The sequence below is a fragment of the Panthera onca genome, chromosome B1, assembly GCF_046562875.1.
Source record: "Panthera onca isolate mPanOnc1 chromosome B1, mPanOnc1 haplotype 2, whole genome shotgun sequence".
NCBI lineage: Eukaryota > Metazoa > Chordata > Mammalia > Carnivora > Felidae > Panthera > Panthera onca.
Genome location: NC_138342.1, coordinates 116501471 through 116514271, shown reverse-complemented (window position 1 = coordinate 116514271; position 12801 = coordinate 116501471). Strand labels below are relative to the sequence as shown.

Sequence of the window (12801 nt, the reverse complement as noted above, 5' to 3'; positions counted from 1 at the left end):
AGTTTCCTCATATGTAAAATTGTGGCACTCATACTGCATAACTTTAGGATGATTTTGAGCATTAAATATATTTATACCCATAAGGTACTTGGAAGAGTGTTTGGCCCATGGGAAACCCTACATGGGTTTAATAAAGAAAGGTAGGCGTTGATGTTGGGAAATTCACCATATAATATATAGGGTATTTCTCTAAAACTACTCATTTGTTTCATGCGTCTCTGTATATGCCTGCGTGTGTTAAGTCCACAATTAAGGACAACGTTATTGGCTACAGAGAAATATATTTTAATATAGAAGTGTGAATTCTATGCCAGGCAAAATTAACACCTAAGATATTCCATATTAAAAAAAAATGTATTAGTCTTTGGACATTTTTTATATTTACATTTTGAAGATGGAGAAATACTTGATTGTAAAGATTATGATTTGGGGAGCCTGGGTGGCTCAGTCAGTGAAGCGTCTGACTCTTGGTATCAGGCTCGTATCATGACCTCACGATTTCGTGATTAGGCCTTTTCCTTGGGCTCTGCACTGACAGTACACTCACAGAGGGGCACCTGGGTGGCGTAGTTGGTTAAATGTTGGACTCTTGATCGCTTTTCAAGTCGTGACCTCACTGTTCGCGAGTTTGGGCACCAAGTTAGACGCTCCGCTGATGGTGCAGAACCTGCTTGGGATTCTCTCTCTCCCTCTGTCTCTGCCCCTCCTCCACTCATACTGTCTCTGTCTCAAAATAAAGAAATAAATTTAAAAAAAGGATTATGATTTGACTTTGAGTAATAAATGTCTTCTTCACAGAGATTTATGAAGAGAATGATATTTAATACTGTTCTCTTGTGCCCTTCAAATTCTTTGCCTTATAATTGTGGGTGATACTCTACTCATCTTCTCTACTACCAACAGAATTGGCTATACATTGGATTATTCAACTTTTTTGCAACTTTTTCACTCATATGTGGAATTTAAGAAACCAAACAAACAAATGAGCAAAGGGCAATAAAAGAGAGAGAGGCAAACCAAGAAACAGTATTAACTGTAGACAACAAAATGATGGTTACCAGAGGGGACAGGGTGGGGGGATGGGGGTGACATAGGTGATGGGGATGAGGGGGTGCACTTGCTGTGATGAGCACCAGGTGTTTATGGAAGTGTTGAATCACTGTATTGTACACCTGGAACTAATACAGTGCTATGTTAACTAATTGGGATTTAAATAAAAACTTTTAAGAAAAGATAAAAAAAAAAAAAGAATTGGCTATCCAACTTATAAACTACTATGTGATATATTTGTACCTTCATTTCAGCTAAACTTAAGTGTAAGTCCAAGAGTTTTAGCAAGGTTTTATATGCCTGAGCTCTCATTTCTATGAAGAATATGTCTCACATGGTATGCTTTTCAACTTTGTTTGATGTCATTCCCAGTTATAATTGTGCTATAACAGCTTAGACATGCCTTTAAATGTAGACCTCAAACCAGGCATGTTAGTCGGCCTAGTACTGCCACAATTACTGACGAAACTAGAAAGAAGCCTTGTACAATTTTCCTATAGGCCTTGGGAAGCGATTGCCCTTGATGTTTGAAGCACGTATTTAAATCAAAACAGTGAAAATGGAATAAACTATTCTAAGCATGTTTTTGAACTGTCACAAGTGCAGCTACATAAATCAACTTGGGCCCACAGGCAGAGGACACAAAGGGATTTGACTTCAGATATAAATGAAAACAATCTAAAGACAGGGAAGAATTTTAATTAAATTGAAAATGTGAATCAAAGTATTAACATCGTTCTGGTACAGATTCTCATTGCCATCAGATGCATCGTGCTTTAGACAATAGTAGGGTTTCAAAAATTTAGTAAAACGTTGTGGCATAAGAAATTCTCTCTGCCCACATGCAAGGCTGAATTTTTTTTTGTCATTTTGTTAACTGAACTGCTAACCGTAGTTGCAATTAGCAATGAAAGCTTCAAGTAAAATGCTTTCTTTTTTGTTTGAAAAGGTCTAAAATTTAACGCATGTGGATAAAAATCACAAAATGATAGGTAACAATCAAATATGAAAAAAAGGAGGCTCGTTCCAGTTGCTTATTTTGATAATTTGGCCTGTGCATGTGCTTTTAGTTTTGATCAGATTATATGGAAAACCTGAGTATGGATTATAAATTAACATTATATAGGTAGATTATTATAATACTCAAGAGTATTATTTAATATAATTTAATTTTTGTTGTTTAATTTTAAAATCATGACTTTATAGGTATATTTTTCCTTAGAAAATTAATCTTTTTAAGTATGGAGAAAATATAGATTTGTTTAAATAAAAGCTAAAAAATAGATTTCTAGGGGAGTTAGCAAAGGAATGAGAGAAAGAATGCACGCTGTAAGAAAAAAGATAGTGAACTGGTGGAATAAGGAGACAGATTAAAAAATAAAGGAGAGACAAGGGAATAAAAATTCCAGGAAAATACAAAAAAGAAATAAAATAACTGAGTTACAACTGAAGATGATCATATGAGTGGAAACAGTGTTAAAATTGTTTTTTTTTTTCCGCCTATTATGTTAGATTCTGGGGAATAGTAAATACCTCCTATTACTTTCAGAATTCAATTAGTATCTTAGAAATATTTGAATTCCAGGTGCCCATTAACTGATGTCCAAAGTCCATCACCTTGTTAAGTCTCCAATCCTCTCCCTCTTGCATCATTGAAAATAGTGGACACATTTTGTTACTAGATTTGAGAGAAATTATTTAGTCAGGCTTCTGCATTTCATTAAAATTCATAGCGTCTAACCTCAGCTGGGTCTTTTGTGCTAAATGGTGTTCTTTTTATTCATACATAAATAAATCCCTATACATTTCTCATTGCAGATACTGTAAGATTTTCATTTCCCTGAAGGTCCTAAGGCCATTCTGACCCTCTCACTATTACAATGAGTTAAGTTTGCCTCCTAACTTACAAATAAAGCCATTTATTATGACTTCTTTAGTGTTGGTACCCATCTCTGTCAAAATTTCTTTGAACATTTTTCATGATTTGCTAATCATTTCTATTTTCTTTTTTTAATGTTTTATTATTTATTTATTTATCTACCTATTTATTTTATTTTTGAGACAGCGAGAGGGAGGGAGAGAGCATGAGTGGGAGACTGACAGAGAGATGGGGACAGAGGATCTGAATCAGGTTCCACGCTGACAGCAGTGAGCCCGATGTAGGGCTCGAACTCATGAACCATGAGATCATGACCTGAAACAAAGTCAGACACTTAACCAACTGAGCCACCCAGGCACCCTAATCCTTTCTCTTTTCAAAGGAGGAAATGCTATTTCCCTTTTCTAAATAAACATCTTCCTGTGTTCCCCAGCCATGACCCTTGTAGGCTATGCTGCTGATAACCCATCACACCTTCATTCCCTTGGTCACATTGTTCCATTGATCATTCCCTCTTCTATTCTTTCATCTTCTATTTGTTCATCTTCTATTTACTTTCTCCCTTTGGCTTTTTGCCAAGTCCTTCAATCATGGTCAGTTTTGAAATATATTAAAATACCTTTCTTCATTTCTGTCATGTGATCAAGCTCTCACTCTCTCCTCAAGAGGCCTAGAAAGATATTTCCATATCTTTATCTCTTCCTTATGATTCAGATAATTGAAATCCTACTTCTACAACACCTGGATTTTAATCATTATAATATCATAAACTACCATATAACCCACCAATTCCACTTCTGGGTATGTATTCAAAATAATTGAAATCAGGAATTAAATTAGTTTTTAATGTTTATTTACTTTTGAGAGAGAGACAGAGTGTGAGCAGGGGAGGGGCAGAGAGAGAGGGAGACACAGAATCTGAAGCAGGCTCCAGGCTCTGAGCTGTCAGCACAGAGCCCAACGCAGGGCTCAAACTCACAAACTGTGAGATTATGACCTGAGGTGAAGCTGGACACTGAACTTAATGAGTCACTCAGGCACCCCTGAAATCAGGATTAAAAAAATGTTTATTTACTTATTGAGAGAGAGACAGAGAGAGAGAGAGAGAGAAAGAGAGCGAGCATATGCACATGAGCTGGGAGAGAGAGAAAGGGAGAGAAAGAATCCCAAACAGGCTCCATGAACTCTAATACGGGGCTCACCCCACAACTGTAAGATCATGACCTGAGCCAAAATCAAGAGTCGGCCATTCAACCCACTGAGCCACCCAGGTGCCCTGAAACCAGAATCTTGTAGAGATATCTACACTCCCATGTTCCCTGCAGCTTTACTCATAATAGCCAAGATATGGAAACAATCTAAGTGTCTGTCAATTGATGAATAGATAAAGAAAATGTGGTATATGTATTTATATTATGATATATAAAATACCATTAGCTATGAGAAAAAAGAAAATCCCACCAATGGGACAACTTGGATAGACTATGAGTGTATTAAGCTAAGTGACAAGTCAGACAGAAAAAGATAAATACTATATGATGTCATTTATATGTGGAATCTAAAGAAGACAAACTCAGAGAAAGAGAGCAGAGTTGTGGTTTCTGGGGTTGGAGGGTGAGAGAAATGGGGAGATATTAATCAAAGGGCAGAAACTTCCAGTTATAAGATTAATGAGGTTGAGGATCTAATGTATAGTAGGGTGTTTATAGCTAATAATACTCTATCATATACTTGAATATTGCTAAGAGAATAGATCTTAAAGATTCTCACCACCGAAAAAGAAATGATAACTATATGATGTGATGGAGGTGGTAGATAATACTACAGTACTCATTGTTTTGCAGTTTATAATTGTATGAAATTAACACGTTATACACTGTAACTTACACAAGGTTATGTGTCAATTATAATTATATTTCAATAAAGCTAAAAATAATAAAAAATAAAACATGTATAGAAAACAAACCAATGAAGAAAAATCACACGATCATTTCAATTTCAGGAAAAAACCTTCACTGATTCATTAATTTCAATATGTACTTTTTGGGTTGACTTTGTTTTGGTCGAAAAAGGTAATTTAGAAATTTTGAAAGGCATGTTGTGGAACATTGGTATAAATTGGAGAAAAAAAATACTTGAGATGATTCAACAGTGAATGATTCATCAACAGATGGTTTCAATTAAACTTTTTCAAAACACATATTCAGCAAGGGTAAACCAGGTGTCTGGATTTTTACATATTCTTCTCTTTCTTTCTTTCTTTCTTTCTGTAACATAAATCAGTTAATTTGTTTCAGTATTTGTGCAGAATATTATAAAACATTGTTTTCCTTTCTGTGACATGTTTCAACCATACAATAGGGAAGTAGGTGATTGTGTTCAAGGGATTGGATATATAAACCTGGTCACAGAGGAGGAATATTTAAGCCACATTTGCTTATAAAGAATTGAATATGTTTGTGAAAATCATGAGCTATCAAAGAAAGCCCTGGCTAAGATTCTGAATGCTTCGTTAAGGAGAGAAGAAAATGAATAAATAAGACAACGTAAATGTTTTTAAAGTTTATTTATTTTTGAGAGAAAGAGAGAGAGAGAGAGAGAGAGAGCATGCTTGTGTATGCATGTGCATGCATGCAGGAGTGAGTGGGGGAGGGGTAAAGAGGAAGACAGAGTTTTCTGAACTGGCCTCTTCACTGACAGCAGAGGGCCTGAGGTGGGGCCCAGGCTCACTCAGGAACCATGAGACCGTGATCTGAGCCGAAGTCTGATGTTTAACCAGCTGAGACACCCAGGCATCGATAATACACATTTTTAGATAGCTAATCAGCAATATATTTAATTGTTTCTGTTTTCTTTTGATCACGTATCCTTAAATAGTTTAAATTGTCTAATGTTAAGAATGACAGTAATATATTCTAACAAAACTGTTAACAGGAAGTGCCAAATATTTCCCAAGTTGATTTCATAATTCTGGTGTGTCACTCAGAGTTCACCAGAGCAACAGAACGGACAAGATATATGTATATTATGTGTAATTTAAGGACTAGGCTTGCATCACTGGGGGGACTGGCACTTTTGAAACCTTTAGGCAGGCTGGCAAACTAGACACTCAGGGTTTCCACGTCACAGCCTTACGGCGGAATTCCTATTTCTCTAAGAAACCTCAGTTTTTGCTTTTAAGGGCTTCAGCTGACTGGATGAGACCCACTCATACTATCCAGGGTAAGCTTGACTTAAAGCCAACTGGTTTTTGGTGTGAGCCGCATCTACCTAATGCCTTCACGGCAACACGTAGAGTAGTTTGATTAAATAATTGGGTGCGATAACCTTGCTAAACTGGTGCGTAAACTAACCATCACATCTGGTTATCTGGTTTTGTCGTTTGCTTATTAAAAAAATTATTTATTTATTTTGAGAGAGAGAGAGAGGGAGAGAGAGGGAGAGAGGAAGAGAGAATGTGATGGGGAAAGCCAGAGAGAGGAGGAGAGAGAATCCCAAACAGACTCTGCCTCTGAGCTGACCACACAGAGCCCAACACGGGGCTGGTCACACAAACTGTGAGATCATGATCTGAGCCGGAATCAAGAGTCGGATGCCTAACTATCAGAGCCGCCCAGGTGCCCCTTGTTTTCTTTAAAGTGAGATATATTTTATATATATTCGATGTATTTAATAGTCACTAATCCAACTATTAATATGAATGTTCAATATTAAAATTAATCACTATTCATTACTACAACCAATATATAAAATGTGTAATACTTTGTATTCACTGAGCTATTTTTCACTTAACGTTTACTAGGTATTGGGCACTGTGCTTTGTTATGAGACACATACAATAAATATATTACCCCCAAACACTTAAATTAAGAAATTTAAATTTCAGTGAGATGAAATGTTAAATCTTGACTTTGCGAACATACATATATCATCCCCAATTTTCAGACTAAAAACAGCTCAAAAACATATTGTATTCATTAAATATTACCTAGTGACTATATGTGCAAGGCATTATAATATGTGCTCTGTAAACTTTAAAGGTTAAAAAAAGTGCCCTTCCCTCAAAGAGTTTATAATCTGCTGGGAATTAATCTGACTCTTAATTTTGTTACTATGTGATATGGGAAAATTACTGTAATTTGAGGTTCAGTTTCCTTATCTATGCAGTGGGAGTTATACCAGATGATATTTCAGTTAAACTTCTTTATGGTCTTAAAATGTTATCATTTTCAAGATTCTTTGTTTAGAAAGTTATTCTCCAGTGGGTAAGAATAGGATACATTATTTATAATGATTTTTTTCCAAGTAGGAAATTAGTAATTGATGGCTTGCATACAAGTATTGAGATCTAGGCATATTTTCTCTTATTTATATCGACAGCTAAATTGCCTTCATAAAACAATGAAAGTTAACCTCAAAGACTGATGGAGAAAATTACCAATAAGTAGAAAATACAGTGGACGATAGCAAAATATGGGCTTTAACACGATGTCAACATTAAATAAAAATTACTATTTTGAGATAGTCAACTGGTTATGAACTATATCTAAAAAAGTGTTTAAAGAATTTAAAATTTGAGAATTTAAAAAGCTATATTTTGTGTTAAAGCTTATTATTTGGCAGTCATATTTGGTCTGCAAGCTAAAACTGTTTTGCAAAATTTGTCTATTCAAGTTTAAAGGAGTTCCTGTATTATAAAGTACATGTTACAAGGATGTAAAGTTTTTAATACTTGTAAGAAGTGATCCACTTTAATTGTTGGTACTCATTTCCATAAAAAACAATTGCTTAGGGCAGTGATATTATCATGATGTTGTTAGTAATATGCACACGTCTGATGCTTTATGAATCTGAAGGGAAAGGTGCACCATTTTACGTATCCTTTCTTCAGGAGGAAAAAGCAAACCTTCCCCTCAGTAAGGGAACTGCCTGCAATTCTCTGCACCCACCAAAACGTCATTCTTCATACTTGCTTTCTATTTTCATAGCAATGGGAATGGAATGTGCTCCTCAGTACTCAGCCATTATCCTGACCCCTGTGTCCATAGCCTTTGACTCAGGCCTGAGTTCACCATAACTTATTTTTACAACAATCCTGAGATGCAGCCAGACCACTTGGCGATAGTTTCACTCCTACTCAGCTTGTTTGCAAAATGGGGATTCTCACTGTTTCTCTTTTTAGAGCATTTCTAGTTTCAGCATGAAACCTTTTAAAATAAAAAAAAAACTGCTGTTATGCAAATGACTGAAGACAAAAGGCATTTTGTTCAACTCCCAGAGTCTGTCTTGATTATTAAGCTCCATAAAGCCCTCTACTTTCCAGGCTTATTCACAAAGCTATTACCCAATCTGGCAATATTTTCTCAAGAAATTTCTGGTTAGTGCACACTTTTTTCTGATGGCAAATTGGTTCACTGTTTTCATAAGCTGCATCGTAGAGTAAATCCTCAACATGTGGATCCTGAATTCTTGCCTTGTTTGGTAGTAAATCACTGGAATTGTTTGTGATTAGCAGTGAGTCAAAGGGAACATTGCAAGGTTTGGGGTTGGGGTTCTTTCCTTTCTGACTTTTGCTATTCTCCCTTATAAGGTTTTGTTTTGCTGTTTATTATGTGCAGTTTAGCTCTTCTGTCCCCCCACACTCCTTGGTGGGTTTTTATAATAGTGTGAGTTGATGGGCTTTAAAATCATAAGCTATCATTTTCTATTTTTTTCTTCTAAAAACAGTCCACCTCCCTTAAGCTTAGCTCTAGAGTTCTTTAAATAAAACTCGAATTGAAGAAATAGTCATATTTCTGACGAGCTGTGAGACTTACCAAGGTCACTTTTGTTTGCTGTATCACTTAAAATACAATTCCACTTACAATTGCCTGGCGTGGATGAGTGCATTTTTTTAATGTACATAATACTTTTTGACATTGGGAAATGAGAAGCTATGAAAATAAGGTTGATAAACCAGTAAAGAAGTCTTTCCTTAAATGGTCACAATCTGCCAAGAGCTGATAAGGAAAAGGATCCTGTGGGGACAATGACAAGAAACTTACAGCCATCAACCCCATGTCAGCACTGGGCGAGAAAACAAATAGAATTCCAGACAATTCAGAACAAATACTACAAATCAGAGATGATCCCCAAACCTCCTTTCAATCTTACCCTTTTGAAAGACAACTAAGAAGCACAAAGGACTTTGGACAACTCCACACGAATAGTTACACTGTGCCTTTTCTTTCGTCTTTCTTCTCTTGACCTCAAATTAAATTTGTTTTCAGTAAAAAGTTTTCTCTATGGAGTATATCATTTCATCTCCAACATAAAACACTCAAGAAGAGACAGAGGCAGAGCAAGGGTAAGTTAATTATTGCAATTAAGTGTTAATTATGATGAATTATTTTAGAGCAATGAAGTAATGCTTAGTAGATTTCTGTTGTGTCTTCATATAATCTGTTCTAGAGGGTATTGAAGCTATACAGTATTACTGGAAGTGATATTGTCAGATGAAGTTAACATGTGAATAATCATAGGTTTATAGATCACAGATATCGCAATATGGTTAATTATTCCTCACAAAAGTAAAGTATTTTTCACAAACTACTGGGTAAATGTTATGTCTCAGATTTCTAATTTGTTTTATTTTGTACGGGTTGCATAACAGATTTTGATGCTACTTCTGACACAGGGTAGATAAAATAAATGGCAGCAGGTAATGGATTAATCAGAGCTTATGAAATATTGGATAATAGAGTTTAAAGTATTTTCAAAGTAGTTGTGCAGCAAAAGTAGATGAGGGATAAAAGCTAATAACACTAATATTCCGTAATCATTGGGAAGGTACGGGGTTCAAGACATTTTTCTAAATACATAAATTACATAAGTTAGCCATCCATTTCCACCACAAAAAAGACACAATCACGAGGTATTACCAGTCACATTCAAGAGAATAACAGAAAAGTTTCTTTGGCTCACGTATATGACTTCCTGGGCTCTGAACTGCACAACAGATGGCATCCCATGAAGTCAGAGGGAACTTAGATTTAGGAAAGTCAAATAATTTGGGAAAACTCATGCAAGTACTAAATGCTGAAGCTAGAATTTGAACCCATTCTTATTCCCTGAATTCACATTAATGTAACTTTATACTAATGTTTTTAAGACCATTTATATGTCTAAACAAATCCTCCCTTGTTGATAAAAATAACTCAGTTGGCATAAGTTTGCCAAGGTGACACTTACAAAGTCACAGAGAAGGTAAATTCTATTGAAACATCGGAGATATGAGGTAAACATATATCTTTATAGTACATTTGTACAATAGGGAAGAATTCTGCTTAATTTACATGCAAAATGGTAAAAAAATGCAGCATTTTGTGTTATTATATTTTTAAATGTTGTATTTTTAAACTTTATTTTTGACAGAGAATGCATGCACATGTACACACACACACACACACACACACACACACACAAGTGGGGTAAGGGCAAATAGAGAGGGAGAAAGGGAATCTCAAGTAGGCCTTGCACTGTTAGCAGGGAACCGCACGCAAGGCCAATCCTATGAACTGTGACCTCATGACCTGAGCAGAAATCAAGAGTTGGACACTTAACTGACTGAGCCATCCAGGTGCCCCATTTTGTGGAATTTTAAATGAGTAGGAGATCCTAAATGAGTAGAAGATCCAGGGTAAAATAGTTCAGTGACAGTAATTTTTTTCTGAATATCTGTGAAGAGGAAATAAAGACTCCCCAAAATAGAGCGATACTGATTTTTAATGTTTTTCTTTTTTTCTTATATTTTTTCCTTATTCCAAATTGTGAAATAATATTTGCATTTATATTCTTCTAAACAATTGTCATCCTGAATTCACTGTTTAATGTGTCAACAGTAAAGTGAGTTTCTACAAAGACTTGGTCAAGGTAGTTGATGGTATGAGGATAAACCAATTTCTGGAGTGAAAAATTAGAGCCACGCTTCCTGAGGGGATGCTTCTCTCTTGGTGTTGCTATGGTGACTGAGCCCAGCTTTACTCACTGTTTTACAGAAACTTGGACCCAAATTGTCAGCCTCCAAATATCCTCTAGCCAAGATAGATTGAATTAAAGAAAGAATACTTAAAAGCATGTCTGCTTTTCTTTTAATTAATTGCAGTGACCCAGGGGAAGAAGAGAATACAGGTACAAATAATTTATTCAGAAAAGTAGTAGAAAAATAGAATGGCTTGAAAGTCAGAATGTGTGAATCAACTTAGAGCATAAAACTAGCAGAAGGGGGAGATTGATTAAAATGACAATGACAATTTAATAAAGATACATAATATCTTATTTTATATTTATAAAGACATATAATAAAATGTACTATGTTCCAGTAATGGCTAAGAAGTGGAAAAGTAAAATAAGTTGATGATAAAGCTAAACTTTCACAATAAAAATAATAGGGCAAAACAAACTGATATTAACTTAAAATCCCGTGAAAAAGAGAGTAGAGCTATAATTTCATTATCTTGACAATCACATAGTGTTGGTCAGAAGTTGGGGAAAATCTTCTAAGTCATGACGTTGCACAAAATATTTGATTCTAAGTGTAGCTGAATTAATAAATACCTTAGACTCTTTTATAATTGCAAAAAGTGGGATATTTTATGAATACAGCAAATATTATAATCCGCATAATTTTAAAAAGATATCTATATACAGCCAAATGAAAGCATGCAGGTGCAAATAGTTTCTTTTCAAATAAACAGTATTATTACTCACTATTTAATGTAATGCCCATAGCTGATTACAACATTTCTTCCTTCCTTAACTGTGAGTTTGGTAGTAGTAATTTCCCTTTTAAAAAAGTAATGTTAGAATAAAAAACATTGACGTTGGTCTAAAGAGAGCTTTTATACATCTAAGAAGTAATAATAGTAATTTGGCTGCATCTCAGTTCAGGATTACTGGCAGAAGCAAGGAAGAACGAACAGACTATTTCATAACACAATATTTATCTGTTGCATATACAAACCATAGAAAAAATATGTAAATAGTGTCTTAACATTATCTTAGAAATATAGGAAAGATAACATTTTTGATGTCCTGAATAAAAATACAGATGCCAAATATGTAAGTAAAATACACTTTTTGATTCATTAATTCATCCAATTAATATATTTGTGGAATAGCTAATATGGTCTTTGTCTCATGGAGTTTATATTAATTGAATTTTCTTAGAGTATTCAGAGGTTTATTTATTTATTCATTCATTCATTTAATTTTTTTTTGAGAGAGAGAGAGAGAGCATGAGAGCAAGGGGGAGAGAATCTTAAGCAGGCTCTACACTGCACACAGAGCTTCATGTGGGGCCTGAACTCACGAACCTGGAGATCATGACCTGAGCTGAAATCAAGAGTCAGACGCTTAACCGACATGAATATGTGCCCCAAGAGGAAGTTTTTTTATCTCCACTTTTAATACTGCAGAAAGCTTAAGGTATTTGTCAAACAGGGAAACTGTCATTAGAGCTGTTCCCGGAATTGCACAGGTGAAAATCAGGTAGTAGCGTACATATTAATGTGCATATTAATAGAATGTACATATTAATGGGAAATTGGGCGCAAAAATGAGGGGATGCCAGACACAGTCTCTCAGAGGTCTTATTTCCACCTCTTGCTTAAGTGTGAACTTAAGCAAGGACTAAGTCAGGAGTGAATTCAGTGCATAAGTAGAAATTAATTGTTTCTACTCTGTCAACATTGGTGGTGAGAAAAATCCCACTTTTTTTTTTTTATTATGGTGAAATTCACATAACATAAAACTAACCTTCAGAGGTTCACAATTCAGTGGCATTGAGTACATTCACAATGTTGTGCGACAAAAAGCCTCACTTTTAATGATCA

At 35.2% G+C, this 12801-nt stretch overlaps 1 long non-coding RNA gene across 1 annotated transcript in view; it reads left to right on the top strand.

The window, feature by feature from the left end:
• Window positions 1-8533: 8533 nt before the first annotated feature.
• LOC144616137 (uncharacterized) overlaps window positions 8534-12801 on the top strand; it is a 110835-nt gene continuing 106567 nt past the window's right edge. The window contains exon 1 of the long non-coding RNA XR_013555141.2: window positions 8534-9275. This is a non-coding gene — a long non-coding RNA (uncharacterized LOC144616137). The remainder of the gene's footprint in view (window positions 9276-12801) is intronic.